Raw genomic sequence first — 13,512 nt, forward strand, 5'->3', positions numbered from 1 at the left:
AAAGCTAGGAGAGGTTCCACAGCGGTATGAGTAATAGCGCCAGGAAACCGCTTGGTGACAGTGCGCTCTACAAATACCTTGACATTTACATTTACATTTACAGTTGGCAGTTGTCAGTGCTTTTTTGAGGAATCTCTACCTCAGCAGGAGGATTTCCCTCTGTACTGCTTGTAAGAGGCAGCCTGCGGCTGTCGAAACGACTGCTGTTGCAAGGAGGAGGAGTAACGCGGTTGGCCCTGATAGGGATGATACTGCTGGTATTGGTTGTAACCTCCCCGAAAGGAAGAGGAGGAGCCACGACCCCTCGCACCTCCAAAGGGCTGCATTTTAAACTGTACAGTAGACACTACACACTACAAACGGACCTGAGAGGCCTGGAATTTAGACTTTGACATTCCAATGGAAGATCAAGATTGGCAGCAGTCCTGTGAACTAACAGGCATGGTTTCTAGTAATTCCCATTTTTGACGGATACATTATAATTAGGCTTTCCTGTTTTCAGTTTCTATTTTTGATAAATTCTGGTGGGGTTTTTTCAGTGTTTTCAATCTCTTAAAAAACAGTTGTTATCAGTGGTTTCACATTTTCGCGCCACTAAAACTACCAGAAAAAGTGTTTTTCCGGTGTTTATGGAATGTTTTGCTTTTATTACTGCTTGCTTTCTGCACTGAAAGAACATGGTATATAGACAGTGTACTTATAGTGTATATGAGGTCCAAATAGATTTTTGCTAATTAATCTTATTGTAGTACACCATACAATACTTCTTCAGTGAGTCTTTGGGTCATGTGCGCTTGCTCTTTCCTGCGAAGAACCTACTTAACGCCACAAGACTCTCAGCCCGACGCTGTTCAATATCTATATGGCCACCCTCGCCCACGTCGCACGACAACACAACCTCAACATCATCTCTTACGCCGACGACACCCAGCTGATCATATCCCTCACCGAAGATCCCCACACCGCCAAAGCTAACCTCCACAGAGGAATGAAGGCCGTAGCCGACTGGATGAAGGACAGCAGACTGAAGCTGAACTCAGACAAGACGGAGGTCCTAATTTTCGGACCCACCCCATCAGCCTGGGACGACTCTTGATGGCCCACTTCACTAGGAACAGCCCCGGAACCCACGGACCACGCACGCAACCTGGGGGTCATCCTCGACTCCACTCTCTCCATGACCAGGAAAGTCAACGCCGTCTCCGCGTCCTGCTTCAACACCCTCCGCATGCTCCGCAGGATCTTCAAATGGATCCCCCTCGACACGAGAAAAACCGTTAGCCAGGCCCTCATCACCAACAGGCTCGACTACGGGAACGCCCTCTATTCAGGAACTACAAACAAGCTCCTGAGACGACTCCAACGCATCCAGAACGCCTCGGCCCGACTCATCCTCGACGTCCCCCGCCGTAGCCACATCACACTCCACCCGAGAGGCCTGCACTGGCTCCCCGTCAACAAAAGGATCACCTTCAAGCTCCTGATCCACGCACACAAAGCACTGCACAACACCAGACCCACCTACCTCAACAACCGACTCAGCTTCCACACCCCCACCCGAAGCCTCCGCTCAGCCAACCTCGCCCTCGCCGCAGTCCCCCGCACCTGAAAAACCACCGCCAGTGGCAGATCCCTCTCCTACCTCGCCGCCAAGACCTGGAACACTCTCCCCACCATCCTACGACAGAGCCAGGACCTGCTGGCCTTCAGAAGACTCCTCAAGACCTGGCTCTTCAACCAGTGGCACCCCCCCCCCCCTCCCCAGCGCCTTGAGACCCTCTCGGGTATGTAGCGTGCTTTACAAATGCAGTGATTGATTGATTGATTGATCGAATGGTCGTGTCTTGCCCAGATATACGCCTGCGCTCCAACACTGTGGGGGCTGATTTCTTACATTAACCATGGCCCTGCGATGCAATACACTCCTTCTGGCAACTAGCTGTCGAAGAAATGGAGCATGCCACACAACTAAGTATTGAGCTGACAACAAAATGCTGTTTATTAGGCCTCTTTAGATGCCAGAAGGGCGCAAGATAACTTATAAATTTGGTCAGTCGCCTATGGTACTGGCATGACGTAGAATTGCAATCACATGGCTACCCCAGCATGCCCCAACTATTGAGCTCTGGCTTAGAGATGCGCTCAACTAGGCCCTAGCTGAGGAGAAACATATGCGCCTTAGCAGAAAGGATGACAAATTTGAGGATACACTAAACACTTGTCGGTCTCATGCAGATAACTCCTAGCTCCTGCTTCCCAAGTGACAACAGACACAGACTCTGACTCTGAAACTGATAAGGCAGAACACTACGACACTGGGGATGAGCAGGGAGGTGTCTCCACATGATAATTGTAAGGTACATTCCCAATTAGGGGAATGGGACACTTATTGATCACCTGGAGAATGGGAAAGCAGATTAGTGCATGTGTAATTATTGACTAACCTACTTACGAAGAACATATTGGTATTATATGTCTCTGTATACTCTGACTGCCAGGTTGTATGTTGAAAAAATTAAAATAAAGTTCTAAAAAAAAAAAAAAAAGCCATTACATTGTGGGTGGTAGAGGGTAGTGAACCGGAAATTCACACGACACTCCTTCGACGTGTGTTTCAAGTAGCCAGACATGAAGTTGGTACCTCTGTATGACACCACCTCCTTAGGGAAGCCCACCCTGGTAAAGATGCTAATGAGGGCCCTAGCCACTGCAGGGGCAGTGGTAGTCCTGAGGGGAATAGCCTTGGAATACCTGGAGGCAAGATCTACTACCAGACCTCACTGAAGGACGTGGAGTCACCACGCCACGGCCCCGGAGTTACATGGCTCTTACAGGTGCGTGGGCTTCTACGGGACTTTTGGAAAGGGGCTGAGTCAGAGAGGGACGGGAGGGAAGGCTGAGGGGTGAAAGGGACCCAGGGAAAAGGAAATAAGTGAGATGGAAACAAAGACAAGAGCAGAAATCATCGGCTACTCTTTCTTTTGGTTGCTCCAACCTCTACACCCTCCCTTCACATTTATGCATAGCTATTATGTATCCCTCACATCCTCCCTTGACTAAACCATAAAGCAAAAACACTTACGTGAGTCTTTTCCTTCTGTCTGAGGGACGACGGCGACCGAGGCACACCAAAGGGACTGAAGAGAAAGACCCTGTGGGAAAGAAGAATATAACGGAGACAATCAATCATTGTGATTTCCTGTAATACTAATAAAAAGTGCATACCAAGAAATTATTCAATGCAGTGAGCTCCTTCTTGACCGACTCTTCTACACGAGGAGCTACATACTTTCCCTACAGGGAATGGGAGACAGAAACACAGAGGCCAACAGACACACACACGGGAAAGCATAGTAGGAAAACGCTATATACAGTTTTTATATGCTTGCATATGTACATTGTTTTAGAAAGATGGTGGAACTATTTATTCTGTTCAATGTGCTTATTTTGCTAATTACTTTTATCTGCTTCTATTACCATTGCAGTTCTGAAGAGATAAAATCTGACATATATGATATTGGTGTAATATATTCAATATACAAAATATTACTTTGCAACGAAACCCCTTGTAAATACGCTCGTACTAGAGACATGGGAAAATCGGGCCTTGGCCGAATAGGCGCCATCTTGGTTTCGTTTCTCCGTCCTCACTTAGTTTAGTTCCGAAAGCACGTGACACCCTTTAGGATAGAAACTGAGCAGTCAGCCTAGGCTAAGAATGAACCATTACTTCTGGTCCTGGGAACTCAAGGTCGCATCTGCCTTTTAAGTCAGATATTTTCAAAAAGGGGGTGGTGATGGACAGAGTATCTGAGTTAATCAGAACACTCCTACCCAGTCAATAGATCAGGACTTGATCCATCACCGTTTTTAGCTCACTGCACCATCCCAGTTCAGAACCTGGCTATATGCAAATTAGTCTGTCCCTGGCCCAGTGCATCATGGAAACAGGGCAGACCAAACTACCAAGCCAATTCTTCACTGGAAAGGAAACAAGCTTCCAGGGACCGGTTTCTGGCATTACAGCCGTCTTCGGCCCGGCTTGCTTGAATGCTGATGGTGCAGTGAGCAAGGGACTCACATCTGAGTATACCCTTCCACACTTATGGTGGCCAAAATATTTTCAAAAAGGGGGTGGTGATGGACAGAGTATCTGAGTTAATCAGAACACTCCTACCCAGTCAATAGATCAGGGCTTGATCCATCACCGTTTTTTAGCTCACTGCACCATCCCAGTTCAGAACCTGGCTATATGCAAATTAGTCTGTCCCTGGCCCAGTGCATCATGGGAACAGGGCAGACCAAACTACCAAGCCAATTCTTCACTGGAAAGGAAACAAGCTTCCGGGGACCGGTTTCTGGCATTACAGCCGTCTTCGGCCCGGCTTGCTTGAATCCTGATGGCGCAGTGAGCAAGTGACTCACATCTGAGTATACCCTTCCACACTTATGGTGGCCAAAATATTTTCAAAAAGGGGGTGGTGATGGACAGAGTATCTGAGTTAATCAGAACACTCCTACCCAGTCAATAGATCAGGGCTTGGTCCATCACCGTTTTTTAGCTCACTGCACCATCCCAGTTCAGAACCTGGCTATATGCAAATTAGTCTGTCCCTGGCCCAGTGCATCATGGTAACAGGGCAGACCAAACTACCAAGCCAATTCTTCACTGGAAAGGAAACAAGCTTCCGGGGACCGGTTTCTGGCATTACAGCCGTCTTCTGCCCGGCTTGCTTGAATCCTGATGGTGCAGTGAGCAAGGGACTCACATCTGAGTATACCCTTCCACACTTATGGTGGCCAAAATATTTTCAAAAAGGGGGTGGTGATGGACAGAGTATCTGAGTTAATCAGAACACTCCTACCCAGTCAATAGATCAGGGCTTGGTCCATCACCGTTTTTTAGCTCACTGCACCATCCCAGTTCAGAACCTGGCTATATGCAAATTAGTCTGTCCCTGGCCCAGTGCATCATGGGAACAGGGCAGACCAAACTACCAAGCCAATTCTTCACTGGAAAGGAAACAAGCTTCCGGGGACCGGTTTCTGGGATTACAGCCGTCTTCGGCCCAGCTTGCTTGAATCCTGATGGTGCAGTGAGCAAGGGACTCACATCTGAGTATACCCTTCCACACTTATGGTGGCCAAAATATTTTCAAAAAGGGGGTGGTGATGGACAGAGTAAGCCGGGCCGAAGACGGCTGTAATGCCAGAAACCGGTCCCCGGAAGCTTGTTTCCTTCCCAGTGTAAGAATTGGCTTTTGTAGTTTGGTTTGCCCTGTTCCCATCATGCACTGGGACAGGAACAGACTAATTTGCATACAGCCAGGTTCTGAAACTGGGATGGTGCAATGAGCTAAAAAACGGTGTTGGATCTAGCCCTGATCTCTTGACTGGGTGAGAGTATTCTGCTTAATTCAGGGACTTTGTCCCTCACCACCCCTTGTTGTAAATAATTTTGTCCACCCTAAGCGTGGAAGGGTATACTCAGACATGAGTCCCTTGCTCATTGCACCATCAGGATTCAAGCAAGCCGGGCCGAAGACGGCTGGAATGCCAGAAACCGGTCCCCGGAAGCTTGTTTCCTTCCCAGTGTAAGAATTGGCTTTTGTAGTTTGGTTTGCCCTGTTCCCATCATGCACTGGGACAGGAACAGACTAATTTGCATACAGCCAGGTTCTGAAACTGGGATGGTGCAATGAGCTAAAAAACGGTGTTGGATCTAGCCCTGATCTCTTGACTGGGTGAGAGTATTCTGCTTAATTCAGAGACTCTGTCCCTCACCACCCCTTGTTGTAAATAATTTTAAGTCAGATAGGCACATTCCTGTAGGCGCCGTGCCTGTACTCCCGTGCACCAGAACGAAAGGGAGTCACCTTCTCTGACCTGCCCCCGCAATAGCTTAGCTGAGTTTCGAACTAATCAACTGTGCCTTATATGGGCTTTCCTTTTTGGCTTCACGAGAAGTGGTACTTTTCCATGTAAGAGGTTTCATGTGTTATGCTGAAAGTATATATGCACTGTTTTGAATGTGATCCAGCAGTCTCCTCTACAGCACCTTTGAGGGTGATGTTGTAATTTGGCAGCGGCTGGTTTAAGCATTAGCATAAGATATGCGGTTTTCAGCAACTATTGTAACATCGTGCGGACTCCATTTTGTATTTGTGGCAGCCATTTTGTCTGCCACATGTTGCCATGTGCTCACCATGTGATTTGTCCTACCTTCATGTTAACTGCGCCTGAAATCTGCCCTGCAACAGGCTATATTTAGCATCCCCCACTTTCACGCATGCCCAGGCATGTCCAGTAGGGTCTGCAGCTGTTAATAATTAGTTCCAGATAGGAATGTGTTTACTAGTTTCTGAAAACTGTTAACTCCGCCCACTCATCGATTGTGCCTTCCAATATACCCTTATGTGTACATAAAACTTGCTCTTGTGTTTTGTACCACCTCCTTTTGAGCCCCTGCGTGGGTATGAAAGGACCATGCTTTCTTTGTTAGGGGTGCTACTTCATACAATACTGGAGGGTGTTGTTTGGACCGTAGTACCGTCTCATGAGGTGTAATAAATATTGTTTTCTATTTCCAGTTTCTGTGCCAACTTCTTCTTATGGTCTGAGGACTTTGTGCAGAGAAGGGCGAACCCCTTGCACTGGTAGGCCTTGCTGAGGCTCATCACTACAGTGAGGACGAGAGAGAGGCACCTCTAAATAGAGTACTTTGCATAATAAACGATTGAACCTTCTCCATTGTCGACTGACTGATTATTGGTAATTGGTATATGGGCTATTGGTAAGTATAGTCGTATGGTATATCATTTTTGGGTACTTCAGTTGGCGACTACGCCAGGACTCCGCGATAGGGCCATCCCCTCCTGTAAGCAGGAGTGAAGGGACAGGGAGGGGTTCTGGTCGAGTGGGTGGACTGAAAAAGGATCCCTATTGAGAAACCAGTTTTTGGTTGGAAAATGTCCACTCTCGCGCCAAGTGACCTTCCCAGCTGCTAAATAACCCTTCGCCGGAGTCCTTCGGGCTTAACCCGGAACAGCTGACCATGTTGGTCTACAGGAGTCGGCAGTGGAGAACACGCAATCAGACCTGAGTGCACCAGGTGGAGGAGTGTGGCTCAATGGTTAGAGCGGCAGACCCTGATGCAGAGTTCTGGCCAGGGACCAGGGTTTGATTCCCGCCTCGGCGGGGTCTCGGGCTCAATTTCTCCGGACCTGTTAATTATCCCCTCGGTGCCTATTCTAATCACGGGCCCCACGCTGCAACTCTGGGCAATAGCTTGCTTAGCCTCCACACCGGCCCCACCAGCGCTAAGGATGCCTGGCTTCACCCTGGGGGTGCCCAGGAGTGGACACTTCACAGGGAAAGCCAGGAGGGGTTCCACAGCGGTATGAGTATCAGCGCCAGGAAACCGCATAGGCGACACCGCAAGGTGACCGTCTGGTGACAGTGCGCTCTATAAGTACCATGACATTTACATTTGACATGACAGGTGAGTGACTTCTTTTGGCATCTTTTGGAATTGCACTGTTGAGCGGTGCCTTTGGAAACAGTTAACTGTATTTTGGAATTTGGTGGTTGGTGAACCACAGGGAATCTGGGGGTCCGACGTGGCAGCGGAGTGGCTGCACGGGTGGATGCCCCACAGACTTGTTTGGTGATTAATTGAGACAACATCAGATGCCCTGGTGTTGCACAAGGGGTGCTTGATCGGCCGGATCTTCTTCGGAAAAGCCCGTAACAGCAACTGGGTATGCTTGGTCATGGAGCTACGCGCCCAGTCATCCTAGCCCAACCAGCCCAGGACTATGGGATCGTCCGTAAGAAGGTCCGTGGTTCCCCTGTCTGATGATCTCGGGGCAGTTTCTGGACTGTCTCTTTTGTAAATCTGTGTGGTCTGGAATCAGGTTTGATCGATTCCCCGAACAGTCGACGGGCTCTGTTCGATTTGGAAGACATGAATTTGGAATTGACGCCTATTTGTACTGTATTAAGAACGCCGGCTGTACTTTGGTTATCGATCGAAATTTATGAAGCCCATGTGTGAGTGGTGAATGCGATTGTATGATTTGAGAACGAATGAGTATATAGAAGATGGACATGTCCTGGTGAATGGTGTGTTTGGAAAGTACGAGTTGTTGAATGAATAAATATGTCGTGTTTTAGTAAATTGTGTTTTGGATGTTGCTGTCGTCGGAAGAGTGGGCGTTTGGATGAAAGGCAGCCTGCTCCTCCGGAGGGCAGCCCGAGTTTTGATATGTATGTTAAACATGGTATCTCTTCCATTTTGTTTAATACGATCTGGAAGAAGTACACCAAAGATAATCAGGAATTGCAATGGCCCTTAACGGGGTTTTTGATGAAAGAAAAATTAGTTATTAGCAAAATAAATTGTTCGCCAAAAGGAGCTGTCAGGCAATGTTCGACTCTTTGACCCTATGGGTAAAGGAAGCAAAACGACGGCGAATGCGAGAGGAGAAATTAGGAAAAAATCAAATCCTGTCAGACAATTAGGCAAAAGGCTGTGGCATATGAGAAAGCAAAAGTAGAGAAGAATATTGAACAAACTGATAGACAATTTCGATTACAGGCGGATAAGAGTTATGTGACACAACACGTTTTCAAGAACAGTGGGTTTATACCCCTTGGAAGAGAAGCGAGGTTCTCGCATTAAAAGCCCAGCTTCCCGACCCCCGTAAGAATCCGATGGCTTACTACAAAGAACTTACTGAGGCAGCTAATTCGGCTGTTATGACCCTTGCTGACATTGAGTTATTTTTCGGCCTATTGATCCCGGTAGATATATGGAGACAAGTGCATGAGCAAGACCATGTTGCAGATTTTGGTGGAACATGCGACCAAATTAAAGATTGGGACAGAGACCGGAAACTGGGTGATAAGCCTCAAGCAGAGATCTTAGCTATACCTGCTCGTATTATAACATATATGCAAACCCTTATTCCTCCACGTAAGGTGGATTGGGATAAGCTGACAGCTTGTAAACAGAAAAAGGACGAAAATGTGTCTGATATCTTTACTCGGTTTGAGAAAGTATTCATTAATTTCAGTGGTCAGGATCTGTCGACGGAGGGTGGTATACGGCTATTCGTAAACAGATTTGTCACTAATTTGCTGCCTGAGATAATGACACGATTGCAGGCTGCTGAAAGTACGTGGACCACCTCCACCCCTTCCGTTATACTCAGTATGGGTTAATATTATGAACATCGGGAAAATGAGAGCAAGGACAAGTCTGATAAAAAAGTTAAGGAGTTGAAGACCCGAGTGTTGTGAGGAACGGGTCCAGTTGCTGAAATAGGGATAAATCAGTGTTCTTATTGTAGGCAGGAAGGACACTGGTGAGCTCAGGGTGGGGTTGTGTGTGTGTGGGGTTGTGTGTTTGGGGGGTGTGTGTGGGGTGGGTTGTGTGTGTGGGGTGGGTTGTGTGTGTGGGGGTTGTGTGTGTGGGGGGTTGTGTGTGTGGGGTGTGTGTGTGTTTCACAAGCCTGCTTTTTAGAACTGTGTGAATGATTGCAAAGGTTGATTAAGTGCATAGGCACGCTAGTGGAGATTTGATGTGAAAGCGCCAATATGTGTGTAGGCGATGGAGCTTTAATTCCATATGTATTCCAACTACATGGGAAAGATGCTTGCTTGTATCGTGGCAAGCAGTGTTGTGGGAGAGGGTTGCAAAGAGGGAGCAACGACCTGGGAGGAAAGGGGGGGAAGTCAAGCTGTGTTGTGGGAGGGCTTTGCGGAGATGGGTGGAAGAAAGCAACAATGAAGGGGTTTAGGTCAGGGAAAAAGGTCAACCTAGTGATGTAAATTTAGGCGGGGAAATGGTACATGACATCACTCGCTACCACCCGTGGTTTTTAGGTGAACTGGCGCCCATGATTACAAATGAAAAAAAGCACCCAGACTTCGGAGGGTGGGAGGGATCTTTTAGAGATAATCAACAACACTTGTATGAAAGTACTGATGGTAGCCAGCAACCACACTAACATAGAGTGCTTAAAATAAAATTAAATGAGCAGCTGTGAGCAGCGCCGTACAAGCAGCGATGGGCAGGACATGGTCCAAAAGCAGAACAATGACACTACAGATAAGCTGCAAGGGGCGGGAGATGTTGTGTAGGAACGGTATGGGGAGATTAGATTAACTGGGAGCAGCACTGTGAGCCAGCCAGCAAGGAGAAAGCAGAAAGAACAAGCGATGAGCGCTCTGTGCTGGGGGAGGGCCATTAACCTGTGAGAACTCACGGCGAGATCAAAGGAAGGGTGGGCGGGACATTGGCGAGCGAGGGGTGAGGGAGTGTGCAGCCTGGTGAGCTGAAGTGGCAGCAGAGGCATAGTATCACTACTTGAATAGCTGAACACAAAGCAATGACTTTGTGTTGAACAGAATAGAGATGGGTGTACTTTTAGAGTTTCTGAACTGCACAATATGCTATTCTGGTTGAAAAATCCTGGCTTCCCACTAGACCAAACTGTGTGATCCACGGCTCATCACTTTACTTCACTGTCATTTTGCTAAGCCAAACAATATGAGAGCACAATGAAGTAATCCAGCGCAGCACAAAAACCTCACGTGCATGGTTAATGTAAGCAAAAGTGTTAACATTTAATAGCAATACAGCCTATAGAAATAAATAACATGACAAATTGACATTTGAATAACCTGTCAATGTTGTCAGTTCATGGGAATTCTTGCTAACGTTTCATTAAAAAAAATATATATTACTTTCAGTAAATGTCATTCAATTATATGAGTATGTATTTTTTTGTGATGCTGAGAAATCGATATTTTTTCAATTTAGACGATATTTTTTTAATTTGCTACCTCCTGTACGTCTTTCGATGGCTTGTGGAGTCAAGCATGGGCGTTTCATAAACATTACAGAAACCCAAAACTATTGAAAAACATGGGTGCAATGACGTGTAGTTTATTTGTCTAGCCTTTGCTGTGATCCCTAATATCAACCAAATTAGTTCCAAGTCTGAAGGAAATCGGCCTAGCTTCCTAATGCGAAGTCTGCTTTGCTTAATGTGCATTTAAATCTACAGCCATGTAGTGGTTTTATTCAACATTAGAATTTTTTCAAATATATAGTGTTCTTTTAACTAGACTAGGCTTGTGTTTTGTGCACATACATACTAATGTTTTAACTTGTGAAGATTGTGCCCAGACTTTGGCAACAAAATAAGAGGATTTTCACTTGTGATGCGTATGTTGTCACTTCCGGACACATTGAATTCTGTAACAATATTATGCTTTGTCTATGCTTTTTAGGCAAACCTGTATTTTCAGAAGACTTTACGCGCACAGCCCTAGAACCTACCACATCCTTCCTGAAATCTTTAGTAAAATGATGACGCTGATTTGTTGAGAAGTAAGTTACAACAAAGTTGAGGGAGAAACTTACTTAGTTACAGCGAGTCGAAACGCAGACGTCAGGTATGAAGTTATTGCCATCTCCCTTGTTGATGCTGGTCAACATCTGCGCTGACCAGTTACAACCCACACTAAACAAGCTCTTGGCATTGCTGTGGGGAGGGGGGTAGGAGAAATGCGAGACACGGCTTGGTGGACGTGAAAAGTGTGAAGCAGGGGACAGGGGAGCGGATCCCTTTGAAGTGAAGCTCTCGGAGGCAGGCGGCTCGGGGAGCAAATGTTAAGCGCGTGCATGAGCACATGCACTCTACGTAATCCGCAATGGTTTCAGAGCTTGATTGAGCCTCTATACTCTCATCCTATTATCGCTTGCGCGATTAATAGGACGAGACCTAAAAATAATTTGGAAATGAAAACGGTGCTGCCTGAAGGCGAACACGTAAAATAAGTTACTAATGAGAAGTGTGCGAAGATGCTCAGTAATGAGCTCTTCTATAAACCTCCTCCGGAGTATCAACCACTGCACCAGGCCTTCAGTGAAAGATAATAAGAATGGATCCAAGGGGAGGAGCTACGCTAGCAACCAAGATGGCCGCATAAGCTCCCGGCTCCGCCGACCTCTGCCGGTTGCTCATAAATCCTGACTATCATCCTGATTTCCCACCGGACTCCCGTGCAGCTGAAGTGTGCCTGATTCTAAAGGTGCGATCCCGGAATTTCTAGCTGCTCAAATGACAAAGATACGCCGTGTTCCATTCTCGGCCTAACCCGGAGTTGAAGCCGGGGCCTCGAGTTCTAACCCAGCCGGGTTGGAGTTGAACAACATCGGCCGCGGGACGTGTGTGGCTTCCGGTCTCCCGAAGTGGTGTCTTTCTTGTCCGTTTTGGATGGTGTTTCGGTGGCAGCTTTATCCCGCAACTGCGGCGGCTTTACATATCGACTGCTGTGGTCGGGGATCCGCTGCCCGGAGGCCCCGTTGAGCTCCCGGGGTCGAGGGGCTTGGTTCCTCGCTGGCGGCGACGGTGTTGAGATCGTGCTTTTGGAAGTTCCCACAGTTGTCATCTTCATTGCCTGTGCCTTGTGCCCCGGAGTAGTCGACCTCTGGGGTTCAGAGACCTGCTCGGTCGCTTCGTGAGGGGCGATGGAGCGGGTTTAATGTACACCGTCGCTGCATACTATAATGGCCGCCATTGGGGAGCTCCACATACGAGTCACCGCCATCGTCCAGAGGATGGTTGTAACGGCTGATACCATCTGTCGGAGTCTGAACTCCGACCCTTTGTTGGTTTTGGAACAAGATACTTTACCCGCGGAGCAAGCTCCGACTGCTATAGAGGACCCTGTGCGGAAGTCGGACTTTGTATTTTTTCGCGACCCTCAGATGGCAGTGAGCGAGCCCGAGACTATCGGAGGTGTGTTCTGCCCTATGCCGGTATCGCCCGAGATGGATGTGAATATTCCTATACTTCAGAGTGAGTTCTCCAGTGACTGTCGGATTAATACCTCGCCCTTTTTCTCCCAGACGGATCGAAAACGCTCTGCCGGCCTGTTTCTGATGGACAGTGAACTTTGGTTGACTTTTGGATTTTGTACAAGTCTATCCTGGTATCACTTCTTCCGTGCTGACTTTGAAACTTCTCTCTATTTTGATATTCCTGTTGAGATGGCGGTTCGATGGACAGGGCTCGCATGAAGAATCGTAGTGGCCAGGGTTGACTTTTACCGTATGGGTTTGGAAAATGACTTCATTTGACACAGGATTGTATTTCATGATGGCGCGGGAGCGGGGTGGTTCTTACACGCTTCCCCCCCGATGGACTTTATTTGTTGCATTCCCTCCTCCACCTTCTTCTTTCCTACTTTTAGGTCAAGTTCTGGGGCGAGAGGCACGCTGCTAGTGGGGATGGGCCGTAGCCATTGCAGAGGTGTAGGGTGGGGGGAATGGGGAGGGGTTTATTATTTTACTTTAGTTTAGTTCTATGGCCTTTTTTCTTCTTTCTTTCCTTTTTCACAAGAGACGGGTCGATTATCCTGTATCGATTTTCTTATTTATCGGGTGTCTAATTTGGTCTTTAATATCCTGTATCGTGGGAGGGCTACCTTTGTGAA

At 47.4% G+C, this 13,512-nt stretch overlaps 1 long non-coding RNA gene across 1 annotated transcript in view; it reads right to left on the bottom strand.

Annotated features, from left to right (window-relative positions):
* LOC144806399 (uncharacterized) overlaps positions 1 to 13,512 on the bottom strand; it is a 113,429-nt gene that overhangs the window by 81,697 nt on the left and 18,220 nt on the right. Inside the window, exon 2 of the long non-coding RNA XR_013605794.1 lies at positions 3,083 to 3,152. This is a non-coding gene — a long non-coding RNA (uncharacterized LOC144806399). The remainder of the gene's footprint in view (positions 1 to 3,082; positions 3,153 to 13,512) is intronic.

The sequence above is a fragment of the Lissotriton helveticus genome (assembly GCF_964261635.1).
Source record: "Lissotriton helveticus chromosome 1_1 unlocalized genomic scaffold, aLisHel1.1 SUPER_1_unloc_7, whole genome shotgun sequence".
Lineage (NCBI taxonomy): Eukaryota > Metazoa > Chordata > Amphibia > Caudata > Salamandridae > Lissotriton > Lissotriton helveticus.